At 33.5% G+C, this 22162-nt stretch overlaps 1 protein-coding gene and 1 long non-coding RNA gene across 2 annotated transcripts in view; one reads left to right on the top strand and one right to left on the bottom strand.

Annotated features, from left to right (window-relative positions):
* The window catches only part of LOC114326217 (UDP-glycosyltransferase UGT5-like), a 203223-nt gene that overhangs the window by 155558 nt on the left and 25503 nt on the right, over window positions 1-22162 (top strand). The gene's annotated exons all lie outside the window — the stretch shown is intronic.
* Window positions 7733-9271, bottom strand: LOC126884560 (uncharacterized). The gene is made up of 3 exons (XR_007698091.1): window positions 9028-9271; window positions 8656-8966; window positions 7733-7845 (listed from the first exon to the last, which is right to left on the bottom strand). It is a non-coding gene; the product is annotated as an uncharacterized LOC126884560 (long non-coding RNA).

Genomic DNA, 22162 nt, shown 5'->3' with positions numbered 1-22162 from the left:
TACAATATCAGTGTAAATACTGGATAGAAAAAACTCAAAAGAGGCATTTTAAATCAAAGTTAATTAAAATTGTTACAAAAAAGATAAATAAAGATCAACTGTATAAATGTTTTTAAATAAAAAGGTAATTTAAATTATTTTTATTAATGATTACTATTAAAACATTAATTGAAATTTAAATTATTCAGTAGATTATATTCAAACTTAACTAATACTCTTATAAAAAGGAAGATCAACTGATAAATGAAGATAAACTGTATAAATTTTGTTTAGACTATAAATATATCTCTATATATTAAAAGTTTTTATACAATCTTATTATTCTTGTATATTATACCCTTGATTGGAATTATACAAGAATCAAACAAATAAAGTATGGCAACACTGCAAATGCCAAATAACTGAAGGTTATTAGATCCATTCCTGAACTGGTCTGGATTCGTAATTCCTAGGGACGTCCGTAATCGTACTTCCTGGGGACGTCCGATTAAGGTCCCATTACATTCTGACTTAGAGGGACCTGAAACAGACGTCCTGGGGACGTCCGTATTCGTACTTCCTGGGGACGTCTGGATTTGTAATTCCTGGAAACGTCCGATTGAGGTCCCCGTACATTCGGACTTAATTGGGAACTGAAACGGACGTCCTCGGGATGTCATGTGATATCTGGGATGTTATTAAAAGGTAAACATTGTACTCTAAATTCACAATCAAGATGCAGTAGAAACAAACAAACCAAGACAGGTTAAATGCTACTAGGAGCACTCCCAAATCATAATTTACAATATATGTACATTGTTAATCCCAAATTATGATTTTACAAAGTTTATCCATTTTAAATTATGATTCGGGATTTCTCCTTGTAACATTTAACTTGTCCTGGTTTGTTTATTTTTACTGCATCTTGATTGTGAATTTAGAGTAGCTAGGTAGTAAATAAAATTAATTATTAAAATGTAGTACTATAGTATTTTTACTACAAACATGGCAATAATGAAAAGTCACATTCTAATGTTTTGACACTTCTCTTACGTCAAAAATTTTGACCTACGTAATATCGCTTTTGTAGTAAAAATTCTATACAAGCAAAATACAATAAAATTAAATTCATTTTAATAATTGCATTATCAAAATTGTGGAGCAAGATGTAATTTTTACAATTTATAACACAAAATTTTGGAAATCCCATTTTCTTCAATGGCCAAAATATACGTCAATTTGACAATATGAATTGTTTAAGAAATATGTTAAGAGGCAACAGTAGTAGAGCAACAAGAGGTAACGTCCCTAACGAAGTTTTCACTTCAAAAATATTCTTCTTCCAAAAGACGACGGTCGCTAATTTAATAGATTTTACCCATCTAAAAGTGTACAACGTGCTTAAAGAAGTTTTGACTTCAAAAAATTATTTGGTCGAAGAGATGACGGTCGCGATGACGGTCGCTAATTTAATACGTTTTCCCCATCCAAGTGTACAACTAAAAAAAATTTTACTTCAAAATTTATTTCTTCGGAAAGATGACGGTCGCTAATTTAATACATTTTACCCATCCAAAAGTGTACAACGTGCCTAAAGAACTTTTCGCTTCAAAAAATTATTTCTTTGAAGAGATTACGGTCGCGATGACGGTCGCTAATTTAATACGTTTTCTCCATCCAAGAGTTTACAACTAAAACAATTTTCACTTCAAAAATTTATTTCTTCGAAAAGATGACGGTCGCTAATTTAATACTTTTTTCCCATCCAAAAGTGCACAACGTCCCTAAAGAAGTTTTCACTTCAAAAATTTATTTGGTCGAAGAGATGACGGTCGCTAATTTAATAGTGTTTCCCCATCCAAAACTTCACAACGTCCTTAAAGAAGTTTTCACTTCAAAAATTTACTTATTCGAAGAGATGACGGTCGCTACTTTAATACATTTTACCTATCCAAAAGTGCACAACGTCCCTAGAGAAGTTTTCACTTCCAAAATTTATTTCGTCGAAAGGGTGACACGGCGGTCGCGAAGACGTTCGTAATTTAATACCTTTTCCCCGTCCAAAAGTGCACAACGTCCCTAAAAAAGTTTTCACTTCAAAAATTAATTTTGTCGAAAAGATGACGGTCGCTAATTTAATACTTTTTCTCCATTAAAAAGTGCTAGCTTAAAAAGCGTATACGCTGTGAGCTCGTACGTAGAGGGGATATTTACAAATTCGTGAGCGCCAGTAGTGGCAAGTCTGTAAACGTTTACCGGAAATTTGACATAAATATCAAAGTGATTAATTTAAAATTAAAAGTAAAAACGTTAATTATAAAAAATATTAGTTGGTCAAAGCTTTGGTATATATTTTTACCTTAAATATACTTACGATTTAAATACTGAATTTAAGTTTTTTTAATGTTCCGTAATATGTAATTATAAATTATTCTTAGCGCCATCTACACGATAATTGTGAAAGTATCCGAAGTAAGAAGTTCATATTTTATCAATAGAACGTCAAAATGATTAGCAAAATCTTAAAAAAATCGATTACAATTTAATTAATTTTTTGCGTTGTAAATATTAAGCGATTACAATTAAATAATAAATTTAAAAATTACCAGTGAAAGTTGAATTAGTAATCCGCCAGGAGCGCCACCAGCGAAGCGGGCTTTTCATTCACAGTCATTTGTTTCGAGCTTCTGTCATGTGTCACATAATATTAATATATCTACGTCGTACGTTATTTGTATTACCAATGATACAAACTGAAGACGTATGACGTAGATATATTAATATTATGTGACACATGACAGAAGCTCGAAACAAATGACAATCGATGAAAAGTCCTATTCTTTCATTTTTCCGACTTTATTTAAATGTTAAATGTTAAACAGGTAATTTTAGACGAAGAAACGAAGCAATAAACCTAGGAATTTTGTGCAGTAAGATGAATCGTCATGCAACTTTTTGCATTCGATTAGAGAGAGTGACAGGCAACTTTGTGAACTAAATTCATCTAGGGCAAAAATTTTTGTGCATAAGAAAATGCATTTTCAAATTGCGTCTCGAAATGGTGAAAATGAAAAAATTAGAACTCGTGCAATATTGATGGAAATGAGTTGAATTTTTATAATCGGGTGTTTTGGGGATCGCTGAGCAAGAATTTCATATCGGCGATGGTCTCCAAGGTACCTGGTGCCCACGGTGGATTTCGTTGCCTAGAACTTTACGTTATAATCATTAAAAATAAGTCAATATTCATTACTCGGGGGGTTTTTGGGGTCGCCGGCCACGAATTTAGTGTTGACGATGGTCTCCAAGATACCTGGGGCCCACGGTGGAACTCGTCGTCTGGAGTATTATGTTATAATTATTCCAAATCATTTAAAAACATTACGCGGGGGGTTTTGGGGGTCGCTGAATAAGAGTTTCATGTGGTCGATGGTCTCCAAGATACCTCTTGCCCAGTGTGGAGCCCATCGTCTGGAGTATTATGCTATAATTATTCCAAATCATTTAAAACCATTACGCGGGAGTTTTGGGGGTCGCTAAGCACGAATTTCATGTCGGCGATGGTCTCCTGTGTACTTGGTGCCCAGGGTGGAACTCGTCGCCTGGAGTTTTATGTTTTAATCATTCAAAATCAGTCAATAACCATTACTATGAAGATTTTGGGGGCCGCTGAACAATAATTTCATGTGTTCGATGGTCACCCAGGTACCTGGTGTCCAAAGTGGAACTCGTTGCCTGGAGTTTTATGTTATAATTATTACAAATCATTTAAAACCATTACTCGGGGAGTTTTGGGGGTCGCTGAACATAAATTTCATGAAGGTGATGATCTCCAAGGTACCTGGTGCCCAGGGTGGAACTCGTCGCCTGGAGTTTTATGGTGTAATCATACAAAATCAGTCAATAACCATTACTATGAAGGTTTTAGGGGTCGCTGGGCACCAATTTCATGTTGGCGATGGTCTTCAAGGTAGGTATACAATAATCTAAAAAATACATGTTAAATTAAATGTTAGTGCACGTATTCATAATCAATTTATTTGTATAATATACTGAAAAATTTAATAAAAAAGTAAAATAAAATAAAAAAAATATATTTACTTACTTGAAGTTACACAAATTTCTCTCTTCAGCCATTTCGAAATCCAAAATTATAAAACAGCGCAGCTATAGACTGTAGATAATGAAAATTCCTTTAATACCAATCTTAAACGGCTTTATATTATAATATTATTATTTATTCTGTAATTAACAAAACTAATAAGTATAAAATATATGACTTTTTTAAAACACCAATATTAAAAACTTACTTTGCTTTAACTACGGTATCACTTTCTAGATGTTTTTTTATAATTAATTAAAAATTTTTAAAAGAATAGAACTACATAAAAGTGTAGCTTGGACACAGTATATAGGTTTATACAACAATCAGTATAGTCACTTGCCGTGAAGTACGTTATGAAAAAATGTTCCATTTTTCCCACTGCGCATCGAGACCTTGCAGCCGGACGCAAGCGCATAACAGCGTGTGTTATACTGCTCAACATTATTTTTGATACACTGCTCGAAAATAAATAGGACAAATTTGAAATAGATTTTTCGAATACTTTTCTACAATTAACGTTTACGAAGCTCTTGACAATTTATCGATAGTTTCATAAATAATTATTATTGTTGTTCTGAAGACTAAATGCATCAGCTTTAATGGATTCATTGAGATTATGTACTTACTATTTTCAACTAAATATTTTTTCTATATAAACAAAATTTTGGTCTAACAATGGGCTCTACTTTATCTTCATTGGTCTTCTTCTTCTAATGCCGACTCCACTAATGAAGGTTGGCTATAACCACTGCAAATTAGTTTCATTATTAGCGAATATATTTATGGATTTCTAAAGAAATATTGTTTTCACTCAGTTTTGAAAAAAATGTGAAAGCGTTGAATTATATACGTCCGTCTGTCCGTAAACACAACTCCTCAGTCATTAAACCAGATAGAATGACAAATGAGGTGTCGGATGAAAGCTTATAATCCAAGCTTATAGATTCTTGCTTTTGTGTCTTGTCTTAGGTGTTCGTTCTTCCAGATTGTGTCATTAAGAGATCCCACCGCTTTACTTGCTTTTAAGCTTTGTTGTCGTACTTCCTCTTCAACATCTCCGTAACTGGGTATATCTATTTCCAGATATCTAAACCTTGCTTCCTGCTTTAATATTTTCCCATCAATTTCGATTTTAGCTCGTAGTGGGTATTTAGATGTCATACATGTGTTTTTTCTGCTGATATTATCATATTCATATTGTATTTCTTGGCTGTTGTATTGAAGATGGGTGTTAATCTTTGGAGATTGTCTTCTGTCTTGGCGATTAATGCGGCGTCGTTTGCATAACCTAATATTTGGAGTTTTTTGTTCCCCATTCTGTAACCATGATCTTTACATACTGCTTCTATTATTTCGTCCATTATTAGATACATTAAAGAGCAGTGGGCTTAACGGGTTCCCTTGTCTGACTCGGCTTTGTACTGGTATAAACTGTGTTAGTTTTCCATTTATCTTTGCCTGTATTCGATTATGGAAATAGATGTTTTCGATGGTTCGTATAATATTGATTGGCATGTCTCTTCTATACAGTAAGTGTAAGACGTCTTCGACTTGCATGCGATCGAAAGCCTTTGTCAGGTAAAACATAGATATGCTGGTTTATGGTACTCGATGGCCTTTTCTGTGATTTGTCTTAGTACAGAAATAAATAGTACAATACTGGCGTCTACGCTACAAACGCATTCAATATGCTAAGGAAAATGTGGTCTTCACATCAGATGACAATTAAAACCGAAAGACTATTTAACAGCAACGTGAAGACTGTATTACTATATGGAGCAGAAACTTGGAAAGTGTCAAGAAAATGTATTAGACAGATGCAGGTATCCATAAATAAATGCCTAAGGAAGATTCTTAACATTTACTGGCGAAACCGTATAGAGCTATGGACAAGAACTAACCAGAAACCTATGTATATCTAAGATAATATGCAAAAGGAAATGGAGTTGGATGGAGCACACACTAAGGAGACCTGACACAGACATAGCGAGGCAAGCCCTAGAATATACACCACATGGAAAGAGAAGACCAGGTAGACCCGTAGAAATGTGGAAAAGAAGTGTTGAAAAAGAAATTAATGCTATAGGGCTTTCCATTGATTGTCATTTGCTTCGAGCTGCTGCCATATGTTGTATAATCTGCGTATGATACTAATATACACAGAGATATGTCAACAATAGATCAGGCTAGTCATATGCCACTCAATGCATCGGGGTCAAGTACGGTGGTCTAGCTATCTTTGTCTGTCGTGCGAGTGTGAGCGTATCTACCAAGAGGTGGGAGTAATGGAACGACAGTTACACAGAGGCGGCAGCCATCATATGCTAGAGAGAGAAAGCTGAGCGCCAGTAGAGAGAGAAAGATAGACCACCGACCCAAACTGTTCCGCGTTACGCTATTTTTCGAACTGGCCTAATCTATTCTGTTATATCTATGAATATACACGGATTATAAGACATATGACAGAAGCTTGAAACAAATGACTGTGAATGAAAAGCCCCATTGGGAAAACCTGGACAGAAATAAAGATCAGTGCAAAGGATAAGATAGAATGGAGGCAGACAGTTGACGCCCTATGCTCCGCATGGAGTGAAGAGGAATAAGTAATTAAGTAAGTACTGGCGTCTACGCAGGATCTTCCGGATCTGAATCCTTGTGAGAAATCTAAAAAACGAAGTACTGATGTCTTGTCAAAAGGGCTAATGAGAAAACTAATAAGAGGACTTTTCTATAGAGGAAAAAAATAATAATACATTCGAATTATGAATTATATTTTGAGAATTTCAATTTTATAATACCAATTCTATTTTTACAGATATATTCCCTACAAGCATTTCAATTTCATCCTTAAAATAAAGTTTAATAGGTACATAAAATGAACTTATAAATTTCTGTTTTGAAAGGGTTGTAGATGCTCATCTATACCTACTCAGCATCATATTGAGAAATCACAGAATCGTAAATATACAGTAATGAGCACTCAAACTAATGACCGGCAAAATAACGCAAAAGATGGAAAACATATTAACTTGTGAGATAAAAAGAGATGAAACTGGTAGAAGTGGAACTTATCGTTATAAACGAATAAATTAACATAACCTTGGATAAGAGTTTTAACCTGCTAACTCCATTTTTCACTTTCAGTGATATTGGGCTAGTTTCTGGGTCTGTGTATTTTCATACACCACCCCACAAACCCGCCGACACCAATGTAGTTTAGAAATAGCTATCTCTAAACTACAGTGGAACCAGCGGGCTTGTGGGACATGGTATGAAGGTACACAGACCTAGAAACTAACCCAATATCACTCACAGTGAAAAATGGAGTTAGCAGGTTAACACTCTTAGCCGACGATAACATTACATAGTTTCCCACCTTTGTGACAGGAGTATTTTATAAAATTCTCCTGTCACAGTGACAGTTCTCATACTCATCTGATTCGTCTAAAGGTGGGAAACTATGTAATGTAATGTTAATTTATATGTTTATATCGATAATTTCTCTCAGTTTCATCTCTTTTTACTTCAGAATGCATCCCATGTTTCCCATCTTTGGCGTTATATCCCATATTTTGCCAGTTATTAACATGCTCATCACTGCATATTTGAATTTTTACACATAGTATCTTAGAATCCCTTGGAAGTAAATAAATCATGTACCTAGTTTTATTTTCATCAATAAATTCATGAAAGTATGACTGATGTTGAAAATTCATTTGACATACTGGCAAATAATTGTAATTCCTTCAGAGGAGATGTCCCTAGAAAGAATAACATATGTTTTATATTAAAATATATCAAAATCATATTGATTAGCAGAATAAATAGACTTTTTAGGTTTAATTCTCCTCATTTACATAATTTAATACCAGATAATGTCGCCCTACTTCCATATGCTAATGACCTAGTTTTATATAACAGCCTAAACCCCATTTTGGACTCCATTCATTCACATTAACCAATATTATCAGATATTCATGAATAGTGTCACCACAATCTTCTTTAACAACATACTATTCTTTCATAGATCTGGTCGTTATCACAATATAATCCCATATATACCAAAAATTCATGCTCGAGTGAGAAATTGGAAAGCCAAGCAAAGGATAGGAAAGAGTGGAAGCTGATTCTGGAACAGGCCAAGACCCACCATGGGCTGTAGATCCAATGCTGATACCTAAAAATGAACTCAAATATTTAGTGGTCTTTTTATCCCGCAATCTTAACTAGAATAAGCATATTGAAAATATAATTGGAAAAGCTATTAAAGGCATGGCTGTGCTGCCTAGTAAGACCCATATAGATTTTTGAAGCATCTTTATGAAACCAGAACGTAAACAATTATTATAGATTTAAAAATTAGACTCACTATGGATAGGGTAGTAAGATGATACAACGAATGCAGAGGTAACAGTCTATTTGTTATCAATGGTTTCTAGGAACATGGTTTTTCAAAACAGATGTCAATGGTTTTTAGAGTTTAGATAAAGACAGTTATGTACCAAATTCATGAAAAAAATTTACACTTTCTCAGAATCATCCAACAATTAATTTGAAACATATACTCATACCTTCAATTATATATGTCATAGATTCCCTTAAGGCACTTTGCCACTGGTTGTAACTTCTCAATAGATGTGCCTACAGAATTACAAAATGATCATTCCAGTTTAAGGAAGAACACACCTTCAACTTGAATGTTTAATCTCAAGACATATTTCGTTTATTTTATTTTGCGTTGTTTTGCAACCCGTTTTTCAGTATTTCTGCAAAGGCCTGCTCCTCAAGATGTAAAGTGCATATTTAAAAGTTAATGTAACAATATTGAGGACTGTTCATAGAAAGTTTATCACATTGAACAATTTCTTTTCATTCTGCAAACCTAAAACGACAGCACGTCAAAAATGATGTCAATGATATTAAAATAGAATTTACGTTCTTACCGATTTTCATCCATGGGCAACAGGAAGAAACTCAAATTTTTATGGTGCCTGGAATTTTGCCACATAAATAAACACACATTGCCTTTGGGTTAAATTCATCATAATCCCAATTCAAAATCACCAACCTTCTTAGAAAACTGGAGAAATACCACAGTAATGCATATTAAATTCGAAGTAAACCAACTTAACAATTGCAAAATATGAGAAAACAATAATAAATAACTCTAAATAAACAACTGTTTGTTTATAAGGTTATGTTTGGAATAAACATACATAAATAAACCAGATCTACTCACTGTTGCCAAATGTCACCAATTTAAATAGTTACTTGTGATTAATTTGTTTGAATACATTCAATCAATAATTATATTTTTCAAATTTTATACAAGTGTGTACGTAAAGGATTTTACCATTTATGAATTTAATTTTCAGATTTTTGAAAAAAATCGATAATCATAATTATTTTATTATAATTTTGGAATATTCTTTATCGGAATATTTTAAATCTGGCAACAGCAACATTTTCCTCCTAGTCTACTACGCAGTCTGCTAGGAGTTTCTGCACGCGCAGGAACCGCATAAAAACTAGAGTGAACTAACTGATTCGTATAAGCAAAAAAACTGTGGCTTGGAGGTATTCACATATATACTATGCTTTGTTTTTAAACCATGAGCAGTAAAATAAAATGACAGATTCACACCCAAGAAAGTCAATAGAAAAATCACCATATAAATCTTCTTTTTGTGGTTGAGCATATTGGCCTTCGACGGTAATCCATCAACATTATATTATACTGATACGTCGCGAACGAGTTCTAAAAACCACTGTTTTTTATATAAAAGCAGAGTAGATATCTAAAAATTAAAATAATACTGCAGAAAACACAAAAAAATCGCTGATATAACTTAATTACCCTTGAAATGCCAATTATGTCAAAATTTCATAAATGTCATTAGTGTCAAAATTTAACAACTGCTTTAAAAGCGACAAAATTTTAAAATAATTTTTAAATATGTAATTTTTTAGGATATAATATAAAAGTGTTTTAAGAAAAATTGTTAATGAAAAATACATTTAGCGACCCCCAAAACACCGAAGTAATGGATATTAACTTATTTTGAATGAATATAACATAAAACTGCAGGCGACGAGTTTCTCCCTAGGCACCAGGTACTTTGGAGACCATCGCCGACATGAAATTCGTACTCAGAGACCCCAAAAACCCCCCGAGTAATGGTTATTGACTGGTTTTGAATGGTTACAACATAAAACTCTAGGCGACGAGTTTCACCCTGCGCACCAGGTTACTTGGAGACCATCGCTGACATGAAATTCGTACTAAGCAACCCCTAAAACCCCCAGAATATTGGTTTTTCACTGATTTTGAATAATCATGACATAAAACTCCAGGCGACGTCTTACACCCTGGGAACCAGGTACCTTGGAGACCACCGCCAACATTAAATTTTGTTTAGCGACTCCAAAACCCCCCGAGTAATGGTTATTGACTGATTTTGAATGGTTATAACATAAAACGCTAGGCAACGAGTTCCAACCCTTGGCACCAGGTAACTTGGGCACCATCGCCGACATGAAATTCTTACTCAGGGACCCTCAAAACCACCAGGGTAATAGTTTTTGACTAATTTTGAATAATTATAACTAAAAACTCCTGGCGACCAATTCCACTTTAGGCACCAGGTATCTTGGAGACCATCGCCGACATTAAATTCGTAGTCAGCGACCCAAAAACCGCTGTGTAATGGATATTGACCGATTTTTAATTATTATAACATAAAACTCCAGGCGACGAGTTCCACACTGGGCACCAGGTACCTTGGAGACCATCGTCGACATTAAATTCGTACTCAGCGACCCCCAAAACACCAGGTAAATAGTTTTGGCTGATTTTTGATAATTATAACTAAAAACTCTAGGCGACGAGTTCCACCCTGGGCACCAGGTATCTTGGATGCCATCGCCAACATTAAATTCGTGACCGGCGACCCAAAAAGCCCCCGACTAATGGATATTGACTAATTTTTAATGATTATAACATAAAACTCTAGGCGACGAGTTCCACCGTGGGCACCAGGTAACTTGAAGACCATCGCCGATATGAAATTCGTGCTCAGCGATCCTCAATACCCCCGAGTATAACAATTCAACTCATTTCCGTCAATTTTTCATAAGTTCTAAATTTTTCATTTTCACCTCTTCGAGATGCACTTTTAAAATACATTTTCTTATGCACAAAATTTTTTTCCCTAGATGAATTTAGTTTACAAAGTTACCTGACACTCTCATGAATCAAATGCAAAAAGTTGCATGACGATTCATCTTACTGCAAAAAATTCCTAGGTTTTGGGCTTTTTATTGCTTCGTTGCTTCGTCTATTTCTATTATTATACATACATACAGGGTGGAATACCTCCTTGTAATGAAATATAGAATATTTCATTATTTTTTTTTAGATTACTTAGTATTACTCGGATGGATTTATATCTGTAGATTTCCAGCCCTTTTGAGATATTTATAAATGGCTTGTCAAAAGTTAGGGATATTGGGACCGTGCAAGTTCGGCAAAGCGACACCTATTTCTACGCTCTGCAACTTTATTCGCACTTTTAATTATATTGGCCAATTATATTAGTCCTGGTTACTGGATACTTTTTCTGGTTACTTTTTCAATTTCTAAGCCTCAAATTAGGGGTGTGCTGCTCGCCTATTATCCTTTTATAGTTCATACAGGCCTAAGTTGGTCATCTTCTCATCCTTACATATCTTACTTATCGTTTGCTACAAAAAATCAACCACTTTCTCTCCAAAAGCCCTCTAAACCTATGTAGGTATTCAATCCGGTCCTACTGCCTTATCATTCTTCATCATATTTCACGTCTCCACAACTTCATCTCTAGCTATCTCTCTCGCATTCTCTGTCTCTTCTCTCGTCTTCTTAGTTTAGTATCTTTCTAAAGTACTCATACCATCATTACTATATTTCAAGATCGGATCTTAACAGTCTTCCACCCGCACTCTTAATTTACTGTACGTTATTCAAGTTCTTTAATGACGTATCCCTAACCGGTGCTGTAGAACCCTTTCATCCCCTTAGGTGTTTCCAACTCTTCATGTAACTGTGTACACGATTTTCCTTAGGAGTAGCTACAGCGCACTTTGCTTTCCTCTTTTCTAACTGGTATTATATCTTTATCTTCCCCTCTTCAGACGTGTTATACATATTTCACACAGTAAATGGACATGCTTTATTGAATCTTTTAACAAAGTAAAAAACCAATACCATATGCATGCTATTCTTTAATTAAGCAGGATCCGGATATAAAGACGAATAGTTAAAGAAAACTTGAGCAACATAATGGTATTGCCATAAAAAGAAAAATCACGTAAGATTTATGGTAGCTATGTTGTTTTAAATCAAACCCTAAGTCGAATATATATCTAAATATGCAAATATGTGAATCAATGTTGCTCTTCTTTTTCTTCTACGTCGCTACAGCCCAAATTGAGCTTGGTCCTCTTTATTTTTTGACTCCACTACTGGTCGCTACTTTTCTCCATACACAGATTCCTAAAAGTGCTTTTGCGTCGTTGCTTACTGTGTCTTCCCAGCGGTTTCTTGTCTTTTCAACGGGTCTATTTCCCTGCATTCTAGCTTTCAGTGCTTTTTTTCGTAGCTTATCCTCTCCCAGTTTTACCACATATCCGACCCATGGCTATCTTTGCATTCTAATGAAGTCTGACAGAGGTGATTCCTTATAAAGTTGATCAATCTCGTTGTTCTATCGACTTCTGAAGATTCCGTTTTCCCTCACAAGTCGTGGTATTCCCTTCAGTACTATCCTTGTCTTTTTTTTCCATTTTTCCAAAGTTACTCTTACTATTTTCAAAATAGTCGTTTAGTTATGATAAATTTGGTATAATAGAACTAAACTAAAGCGCCCACCATACTATCGGCGAAGTTACTTCGCCAAAGTTGACCAAAGTCCGAAGTAACTCACTACACACTCGATCTACTTCGCGAAGAACACATTCACGCCGTGTGATAAGGACTTCGTTCCTTTGACTTGATCGCAGAGACCGCCGCCGAATGGAAGTAGACCGAGGCGCATCAAAGTAGCACAAGGTGGCTGTCTACTCTCTCGTACTTGTTGAACTTCGATCGACTTCGGCAAGAGTGTAGACGGCGTTTTAGACGGCTTGCGCTTCGAGGAACTGCATTGCGTTAACAGGGACATCGTGCAATAGTAAAGCATTAAGACTGTATGACACTATTCATTTTCTTGTATCGTTTCTGATATCGTTTATGATATCAGAAGTTGTATACATTTTCTTCTACCGTTTATTGTACGTACATTTGTGCCCTGTATGACACTATGCAAGTTCTTGTATCGAACATTGTATGAAATTGCCACTCTGTGTCACGTTACATTGGTATGGTAGTACTGCGTCTACAGCTGATTTTAGGGATTTTATAAAATTTGTAAACTTTTAAAAACATAACATTTTAATGTTAACCAGAATTTTTACGTTGACTGTTGATTATTTGTGTTTTTTATTTTGTTTTGATATTTGTGCTAGAATATTTGCATTAGAATTATCTTCAGTTTGATCTAAATTAGGAACTATTGTATTTTCCTCTATTAAAAAATTATGCAACATGAAACCCAAAGTTATAGTTTGAACTTTACTAGGAGCTAAATATATGGTTATTAGTAGAACAGTAGTCCATCCAATTATCAATAAAAGATTTATAAATAATACCTACAAAAACACAAATAAATAATCAAGACATATATCATATGATCTCAGTTTCAGCCGCCATTATGACATGACATTTAGAATATTAGAATTTAGATGTTTTACCAGCAGGTTTTACGTTTTTGCTCTTTGCGCAGAAATTGGCGCAGTTCTTGTACAGCTGGTTCCTAAAAAAACTGATACGAATCTTAGTAAGATTTGATTATTTTGAGCAGTGTACATACTTGATTGGTCTAACATTATATTATATTTATTATGACAGACTGTCGAAGTCAGTTAAAAGAAACAAACAAATAACTGATTACATATGTTAATTATTCATTAATTGTAATAATTATTAAGGTCTAAATTTTTATACTATTTTGAATTTCTGCATTTTATAAAGAGTATACAAATGATAGTTTTTCATAAAATAGGGTTGTTGTTTTTTTCATTTTTTTTATTATTAAGGAATAAAACAAACGACTTACCTCAACAATATGTACATTAAAGCAATAATTGTATCCAAATTAAAAGATAACTGGGCACTATCAGAGGCAGCAGACCATTTTAACGTAAGCAGAACCACAGTTTTTCTATTAATAAAAAATGGAGGGAACAAGAAACTCTCGAAAGAAAGCGACGGTCTGGAAGACCAAAACTATACTAAATTTAGGTATGTAAAAATAAAATTATTATTTTGTAATATCTCCATCAGCAGTGATAACAGCTTGTATTCTTCGGTCCATCTGCGTGAAATTTACTATGAAATTGTCTTCTTCAGAGGGCTCTTCCCAAACCTTGCTTTCTTTCGAGAGTTTCTTGTTCTCTCCATCTTTTATTAATATTACAAACGGTTGTTATGCTTACGTTAAAATGGCTCGCTCCGGCAGATAGTGACCAACCAGCTTCTAATTTCGTTGCAATTCTTGATTTTAGTTCTTTGCCAGCATGTTGAGCCATTTTTTGAGGTTGAACAGAATAAGTTATCTGACAAATTTTAAGATTTGGCAGTGACAGTGATAGTATGTAAATAATAAGTATTTATCCTTCAAAATACACTTGTAACGGTCACGTTACGAAAGTAGCTCTTTAATAATTATTATTATTATTATTTTCCCACGGTCTCTCATTTAAATTCTCGTATAGGACCACTGAGGTGACGTCATACCTCGGTGATGGAACGTACTCCACCTATCGAGAATTATTCGGGTTCTGAGAGAATTTGACGTTTACCTTGGCGGAGAAACGCCTCTCGTTCTTTACTTGACTGTGAGCTGTGGTGTCAAATAGATATACCATATAGAATGGCGGATGATTTCCTCCAACTTATTTTATCACATAAGAAATTTAACGTAAAGTAAAAAGTTACCACCAGGGATTGTCTGGAGTGAGGAGACATGTGGGTGACAACTCCTGTTGGAGTATAGGGTAGGTGGGGGTAAAAGTACGCACGGGGCAAAGGTACGCACTTACATTTTTCAGTAACTTCTTATATGTTGGCGACAACATCTTGTGGCATATGTTTGTACTACTCAGTAGCATTGGATGAGAAACTTTGGCGCAATCAGGGCGAATACAACAACAAAAATGAGGTAAAAATTATTTTTGTACCTTTTGATCTAATTTTTCTTAAAAATTGATTGATTCTAATTCTTAATTTTTCAAACTCAGATTATTATTGGTTAGGCATGTTGAAAGTTTACTGTTAGAAGTCTTCTTCTACATAACAGTTTGAAGTTCATATGTGCATAGTTTCATATTGAGGTTAGATATATTATTGGTTGCCGGATGGGGCAAAAGTACTCACACAAATGGGGCAAAGGTACGCACTGCGAACGTTGAAATGGGGCAAACGTTCGCAGTGCGTACCTTTGCCCCCAGTGAGGTAGACTTGGCAAATGCATGTTTCAAGTCAATCTTCAAAGTGGATATCAAGTTGAGCTTGATATTCTATCAGCTAATTTTGTCTCAATTGCAAAATGTCTTAAATCCGCAAAAGTACGCACGTGCGTACTTTTGCCCCATTGTGTGGGGCAAAGGTACGCATTTACAATTTTTTTTCAAAAAGTTATCAACACTACAAAAATAATATTGAAGAATTTCCATTTGCCTAATATGATTACAAAATGGATCAATTTCACTTTCATCTATACTCTGTGCCAATTCAAACATTAGGTGATTCACTAGAGATGAAAATTTAGAAAATGCGTACCTTTGCCCCCACCTACCCTAAATAGGAATCATTCGGTGAGATCTACTTTTTCATAGTAATTTTTTATGTATAGCCTTGGTTTTTGTGATGGAACCTTTGAGATATTAGGTTCATTGTTAAATTTCTTAGTCAACTCATTATTTGGATTTTATGTAGATTATTTCGATTATTGAATATTCATTCAAGGAAATTATATATTAATATATTTTTTGGTTAGACATAACCAAACATATGCAATTCTCAATTAATATTAGAAATAATTATCATTTCTCTGTAGGTTTTAAATTTATTGAACCTCCAATATTTTTATAAATTCTATATATTTTTACAGATATTCCCTCAGATAAATCATATTCAAATTTCACATTTATCATTATTTGTTCATGTGTTCACACTCAAAATAGTTCAAGGTTACCTGAGATTAGTTTTTGTTCCATCTTAATGATCGGTTTTTCTATGTTAATGCTTCTAAAAAGTTTGCTCAATTATTTCTTCTTCCCTTTACTTTTTGCTAATGTTTAAAATGGGAAATAAAACTGGGAATGTTTTTAGCCATTTGGGAGAAACCCTACCATGAAGTCCTAGACCTTATTTGACCACCTTGGGAAACCACTACAGCCACAGTCAAGTCATCATTGGGTAGTAATTTTGGGAACAAGCTATGGGAGCGTTCCAGCTCAATTTTCGTCTTGGCACCTGGGCCTAGTCGCACCATCCTGGTGCATCATTTTCTAGGATGCAACCGCAACCTCGTTTGGGAACATTCAGTGAGGTGTTTAGCAACTATTGGGTTTTTTTATATTTCAGACATTTGATTAAATACACCATGTTTTTTTCCAGATTTAGTTAACCTCTGGTTTTTTCTTTTTTAATGACATATTTGTATTGTATTAGGTTCCCAAACTATTGTAAGTTATCTATGGTATTTACATTGTGCACAAGGTAATAAGCCTAGAAAATTAGGTTTTGTACTTTATTATTGCTTTGATATTGGTTTATGTAATTCGGGTAAATTTATTTTGTAATATTACTTGCTTGTTTCCCAAATATTTTACTGTTATTCGCTTTATTCCATTTGTTCGGTTAATTTAGGTCATCGTCGGTATTTATCTCAACTTCATTTCTACTTTAGTCAATTGTATATTTAACTTTATTTATTCATTATTGTATTTTCCCTTAGTGAGGCTTGGGCCTATTTATTTGTAGTATTTTCATCTTTGTCAGTTTCCTTTAGTTGTACGTAGCAGGCGTACTATAACCATTTGGTAGAAGACTTATGTAATTTTGTACCCTATATGTAAGTAAGAGGTACTAATACCTGTAATTTTGTAACAGATAACATTATTGTTGTTATCTTAGATATAACCTCTGTATAACTTTTGTCATGTTAGAGTCACAGCATAATATGAACTTGCTTAACTCAGAGATTGTTAAAAATCTGGTAGTTATTTTTAATAAATATTTATTTATTTTGTATATCAATTATTTTATTACTCCTTTATGTTCATTATTACAGATTTAATATACTTATTTAATATTTGACAGCAGTGTAAGATACCTGGGAAAATGATCGAAGATCATTTTCATGGCGCCCATGATTAGTTAGTTTTATTTATTTTGTTCGTTTTTAGTCATTAGTCATCTCCATTCATTTTCAGTACATTATTCTTATTTTATTATTTCATCTTTTAGTCATCATTACTATCTATATAGAGCTACTGTTCTTCGACAGGCATGCAAACGAGCCGTATCCATCCTTGAGTGTCAAGTTGCTCTCTTGCATCTATAGCTAGCCAACTCTATTAAGTTTGCCTCTGTCTCTTCCCACTTCTACTTCTATCCCTTCTAATTCCCCTTTCTTCAGTACTACTGCACTTTAGTAGTATTTTTTTATTAGTTATTACCTAGTCTTTTCATTTTTTTTTCATTACTTCTGTTGGAGTATATCACTCCAACAGAAGTTCATTTTTTGTTACACTGGCTGCCCAATGCGTGGTGCCAACCGTTTTTGGTTCTAAGACAGTAGTTCTTTTAAGTTCAATTTTCTTTTATTGGAATTTTCTGTTTTATTAACTTTTTGATATCTTTGTATACATGTTACTTCTGATTTATTTTTGGTCTTTAAAACTTTACGAATACTAAACAGGTAGACTTATGCTGCTTTTGGTTTTGATTAGTTTATTTCGATACCTCATTTTTAGTTTTAGTGGTACAGCTCATATGTTAGTTTGGATTTTGTATTTTTATTGGAAACTTATTTATGTATTTAGATTGAGTATACATAACTGACATTATGTTCTATTAGTTAAATTTTTATTCCTTCTACCAATGGTAGTGCGTTTGCGCGTACAATTAATCGTTGAATATATGCATTTTTTTTTCTAGTATGGTTATATTTTATACATAACTAGAAATCATTTTCAGTATTTAGGTATTTCATTTACTTTATTGATTTGATCATTTATATATTTTGCTGGCATTTTTGATTTGTTGGTGTGTCGCTAATATTTTCTCCATATGTATATTTGTCTTACAAACTTTAGATTATATTTTATATTTGTTATTTTTGATATTTGGGTTGTTTGGTAAGACAGGCACACACCACAAAGCAAAATCAGTCCAGAACACTAGCTTCTATACATGATACGTTGAAGTCGCATGGTTCGGATGATTACAGATGTTCATCCAAAATTTTATTTTCTTTAATTGGTAGTGTTAAACATAACCATTATAATTATTGTAGGGTAAAGTAGTTCCATTATCCATCTCATCTTCTAGTTTGTTAATTTTGATAATATTATATTAGTGTGGGTACCATAGTATACTTAATGCTTATATAAATCAGATACTTTAGGTTGAGATTTTAACATAAATCTTTTATTAGTTAGAAACATTGGTACTTTTTCTATTAAGTTTAGAACAATCCTCAGAAGAAGATTAACTTAACGGTGTCGTTCAAGCTAATCTCTTCTTCTGTTTGTCTTTAGCTTAGCTCAATCGTTAGTATGGTTAGAAATTTTAGTCTGATTTTTTTTTTGCCATCTGATAATGCAGGTACCTACATACATTGCTTGATTTCATCTTTGGCTTTGTTGTTGATGACTTTTAATTTATTACTTATTAATTTAATTATTATGTAGTACTTTATGTATGAGTTTATTTTTTTTGGTATTAGGTATGGTGCATTTTAATTATTAGTATGAGTCAATATTATTAATTGCTGATCCTGTTAGTAGGATTATGCAATTAATAAGAACTTCACTTGTATTTTTGTTTAGTTTTGCACACCTAACCCCTAAGTTAGTAGGGTTGTTAACTTATTATATATTTATATATCTAGTTGGATAGGAAAGCTCATACAAGTACTCCTGTTTAATATGGATTTTATGATGGAACTATGTTACACTACCATATCTCAGGTTATGTGTTATATTATTTTGAATATTTGATTACTTACTAATTTTTTTATTATTTTTGATATCTTGTTATTGAATTTGCCATATTGGAAAGATGTGGTTTTTAATTTGTTATTGGGTTGCTCTATTAACATTTGTCTCCAATATCTTAAACACTTCATAATAATTGATATCCTTCTATCCTACATACTATGATTCTGGAATTAGTTTGGAATGTTGATGTGAGTATGTATGGTTTCTTAAGTCTTTTATTGATTTCTTCTTGTGGAGTAGTCTGTCGTTACTCTGTTAACGCTAGTGAGTGAGTACGTGGGTTCGAAATTCAGCAACTGATCACTGCTGTCCGGTTTCGTAATCTATGTCCTCATGGCAGAGTAGGCAGATGTCTTTTCATCATTACATTTCCTAAACATTTTTCTGTAATCAGTTTACTTATTTCAGTTTTTTTACAATTTAATAGGGAAGTATTTAGTTCATATTAGGCCTTTTGCTTCATAGTATGTTTGTACTTTGAGTTGATGAGTAAACATGGATAAATATCTTGCGCACTTGTTTATAAATCAATGCTTAGGCCATCCCTATACATAGTAGGTTCGTTAAGTCAGTATTTGGAGTGTTTAGACAGATGAGTTGTTCATTTGAGTATATTCCCACTTCTTTTCGTAGGCATTAGTTTTGTTATTCAGATTCTGGAATATTTCCTGAATAATTCTATGTACGTATGTGAGAACGCATGAATTTGCAGTTTTATTTAAAATTGTGCTCGTTCTCGTCAATTTTTTTTCCCTATCACTTATCATATTTTTTTTTTCTTCCTATTATTTATCATAGTGCCATAGACCTTGTAAGTTCACCATTCATTCTGTTTTCTTCCTTACTTATTCTTATATTAGTACCTTATCTGAGTCTGGTTATTCTCATACATCTGTTGTAGCAACATGCTATAGTTCGCGAATACCAGCATGAATTAGTTTATGTATTTCCTAGAATACTTTAGTCAATACACTTTAAGTATTTACCTTACCTTTGATTTAGTTTGGTTACCTCTCTGTTACTTAGTCTGTTAGCAATATTTATTCTGACTTATTTTGATTACTTAGTTTGGATAGGTCCATATTACCGGATGAGGGTGTATATAGAGCTAATTTATTTATTTTGTTCAGTATTAGTTACCATTGGATCCAATAATTTAGTTTATTTAGTATTAGTAAGAATTGGTCCATAAATTTGCCTGATCGTTCTTCTTTGGATATACTCCTATATAAATCTGGTGTCCATTGATAGTCCGATTCTGGATAAGCGTCCGATTCTTCATTTATTTTGTGTATTTGGTTGGATAGGTTCGTATTACCGTATGTGGGTGTACGTAGACCTGATCTGTTTATGTGGTTTAGTATTGGTGTGAATTGGTCCATAAATTTGCCTGGTTGTTCTTCTTTGGATATGCCTTTTATGAATCTGGTGTCCACTGATAGTTCGACTTTGGATTAAGTGTCCGATTCCACATTTATTTTGGTTATTGAGTTTTGGATTCCTTTGGTATGTTCAGCATTGGTATTATTTGGCATTAGTGAGAATTGTTACATAAATCTTCCTGATTGTTCTTCTCTGGATATACTATTATGAATCTGGTGTCCATTGTTAGTTCAGTTTTGGATAAAGTGTTCAATTCTTTACTTATTTTAGTTACTGATTTTTTTTTTAATTTCACTTTGGTATATTTACTGGTGATGGTTCGAATTGGCTCACACCTTTTCCTGGTTGTTCCGTCCTTGGATATACCCTTTATAAATCTGATGTCCATGGATAGTTCAATTTTGGTTTTGGTGCCCAGTTCGCCACTTAGCATTATGATGAACTTTAGTGCAATATTTAGTTCTGTTTTGACTTTTAAGCAATATATTAATATTTGGTAGCAGAGAGTAACATAGTAACATTTTAGTATGAGTTTGAGTCATGTATTTATTTATTTCTCCTTGAACATTAGTTTATGCTTATTGGTAATCTTGCGAATCAACGTGGATTGTTAGACTATGTATTGCAAAGTTAGTTGTTATTATTTTGAAGTTTAGAAAAAAAAAATTTTATGGATAAAATTTTTTTTTCCCAAGTAGAAGGGGATTGTAACGGTCACGTTACGAAAGTAGCTCTTTAATAATTATTATTATTATTTTCCCTCATTTAAATTCTCGTATAGGACCACTGAGGTGACGTCATACCTCGGTGATGGAACGTACTCCACCTATCGAGAATTATTCGGGTTCTGAGAGAATTTGACGTTTACCTTGGCGGAGAAACGCCTCTCGTTCTTTACTTGACTGTGAGCTGTGGTGTCAAATAGATATACCATATAGAATGGCGGATGATTTCCTCCAACTTATTTTATCACATAAGAAATTTAACGTAAAGTAAAAAGTTACCACCAGGGATTGTCTGGAGTGAGGAGACATGTGGGTGACAACTCCTGTTGGAGTATAAATAGGAATCATTCGGTGAGATCTACTTTTTCATAGTAATTTTTTATGTATAGCCTTGGTTTTTGTGATGGAACCTTTGAGATATTAGGTTCATTGTTAAATTTCTTAGTCAACTCATTATTTGGATTTTATGTAGATTATTTCGATTATTGAATATTCATTCAAGGAAATTATATATTAATATATTTTTTGGTTAGACATAACCAAACATATGCAATTCTCAATTAATATTAGAAATAATTATCATTTCTCTGTAGGTTTTAAATTT

Source organism: Diabrotica virgifera, chromosome 5 (assembly GCF_917563875.1).
Source record: "Diabrotica virgifera virgifera chromosome 5, PGI_DIABVI_V3a".
Classification (NCBI taxonomy): Eukaryota; Metazoa; Arthropoda; class Insecta; order Coleoptera; family Chrysomelidae; genus Diabrotica; species Diabrotica virgifera.
Note: the sequence above shows the minus strand (reverse complement) of the source record. Positions and strands in the feature narration are given on the sequence as shown.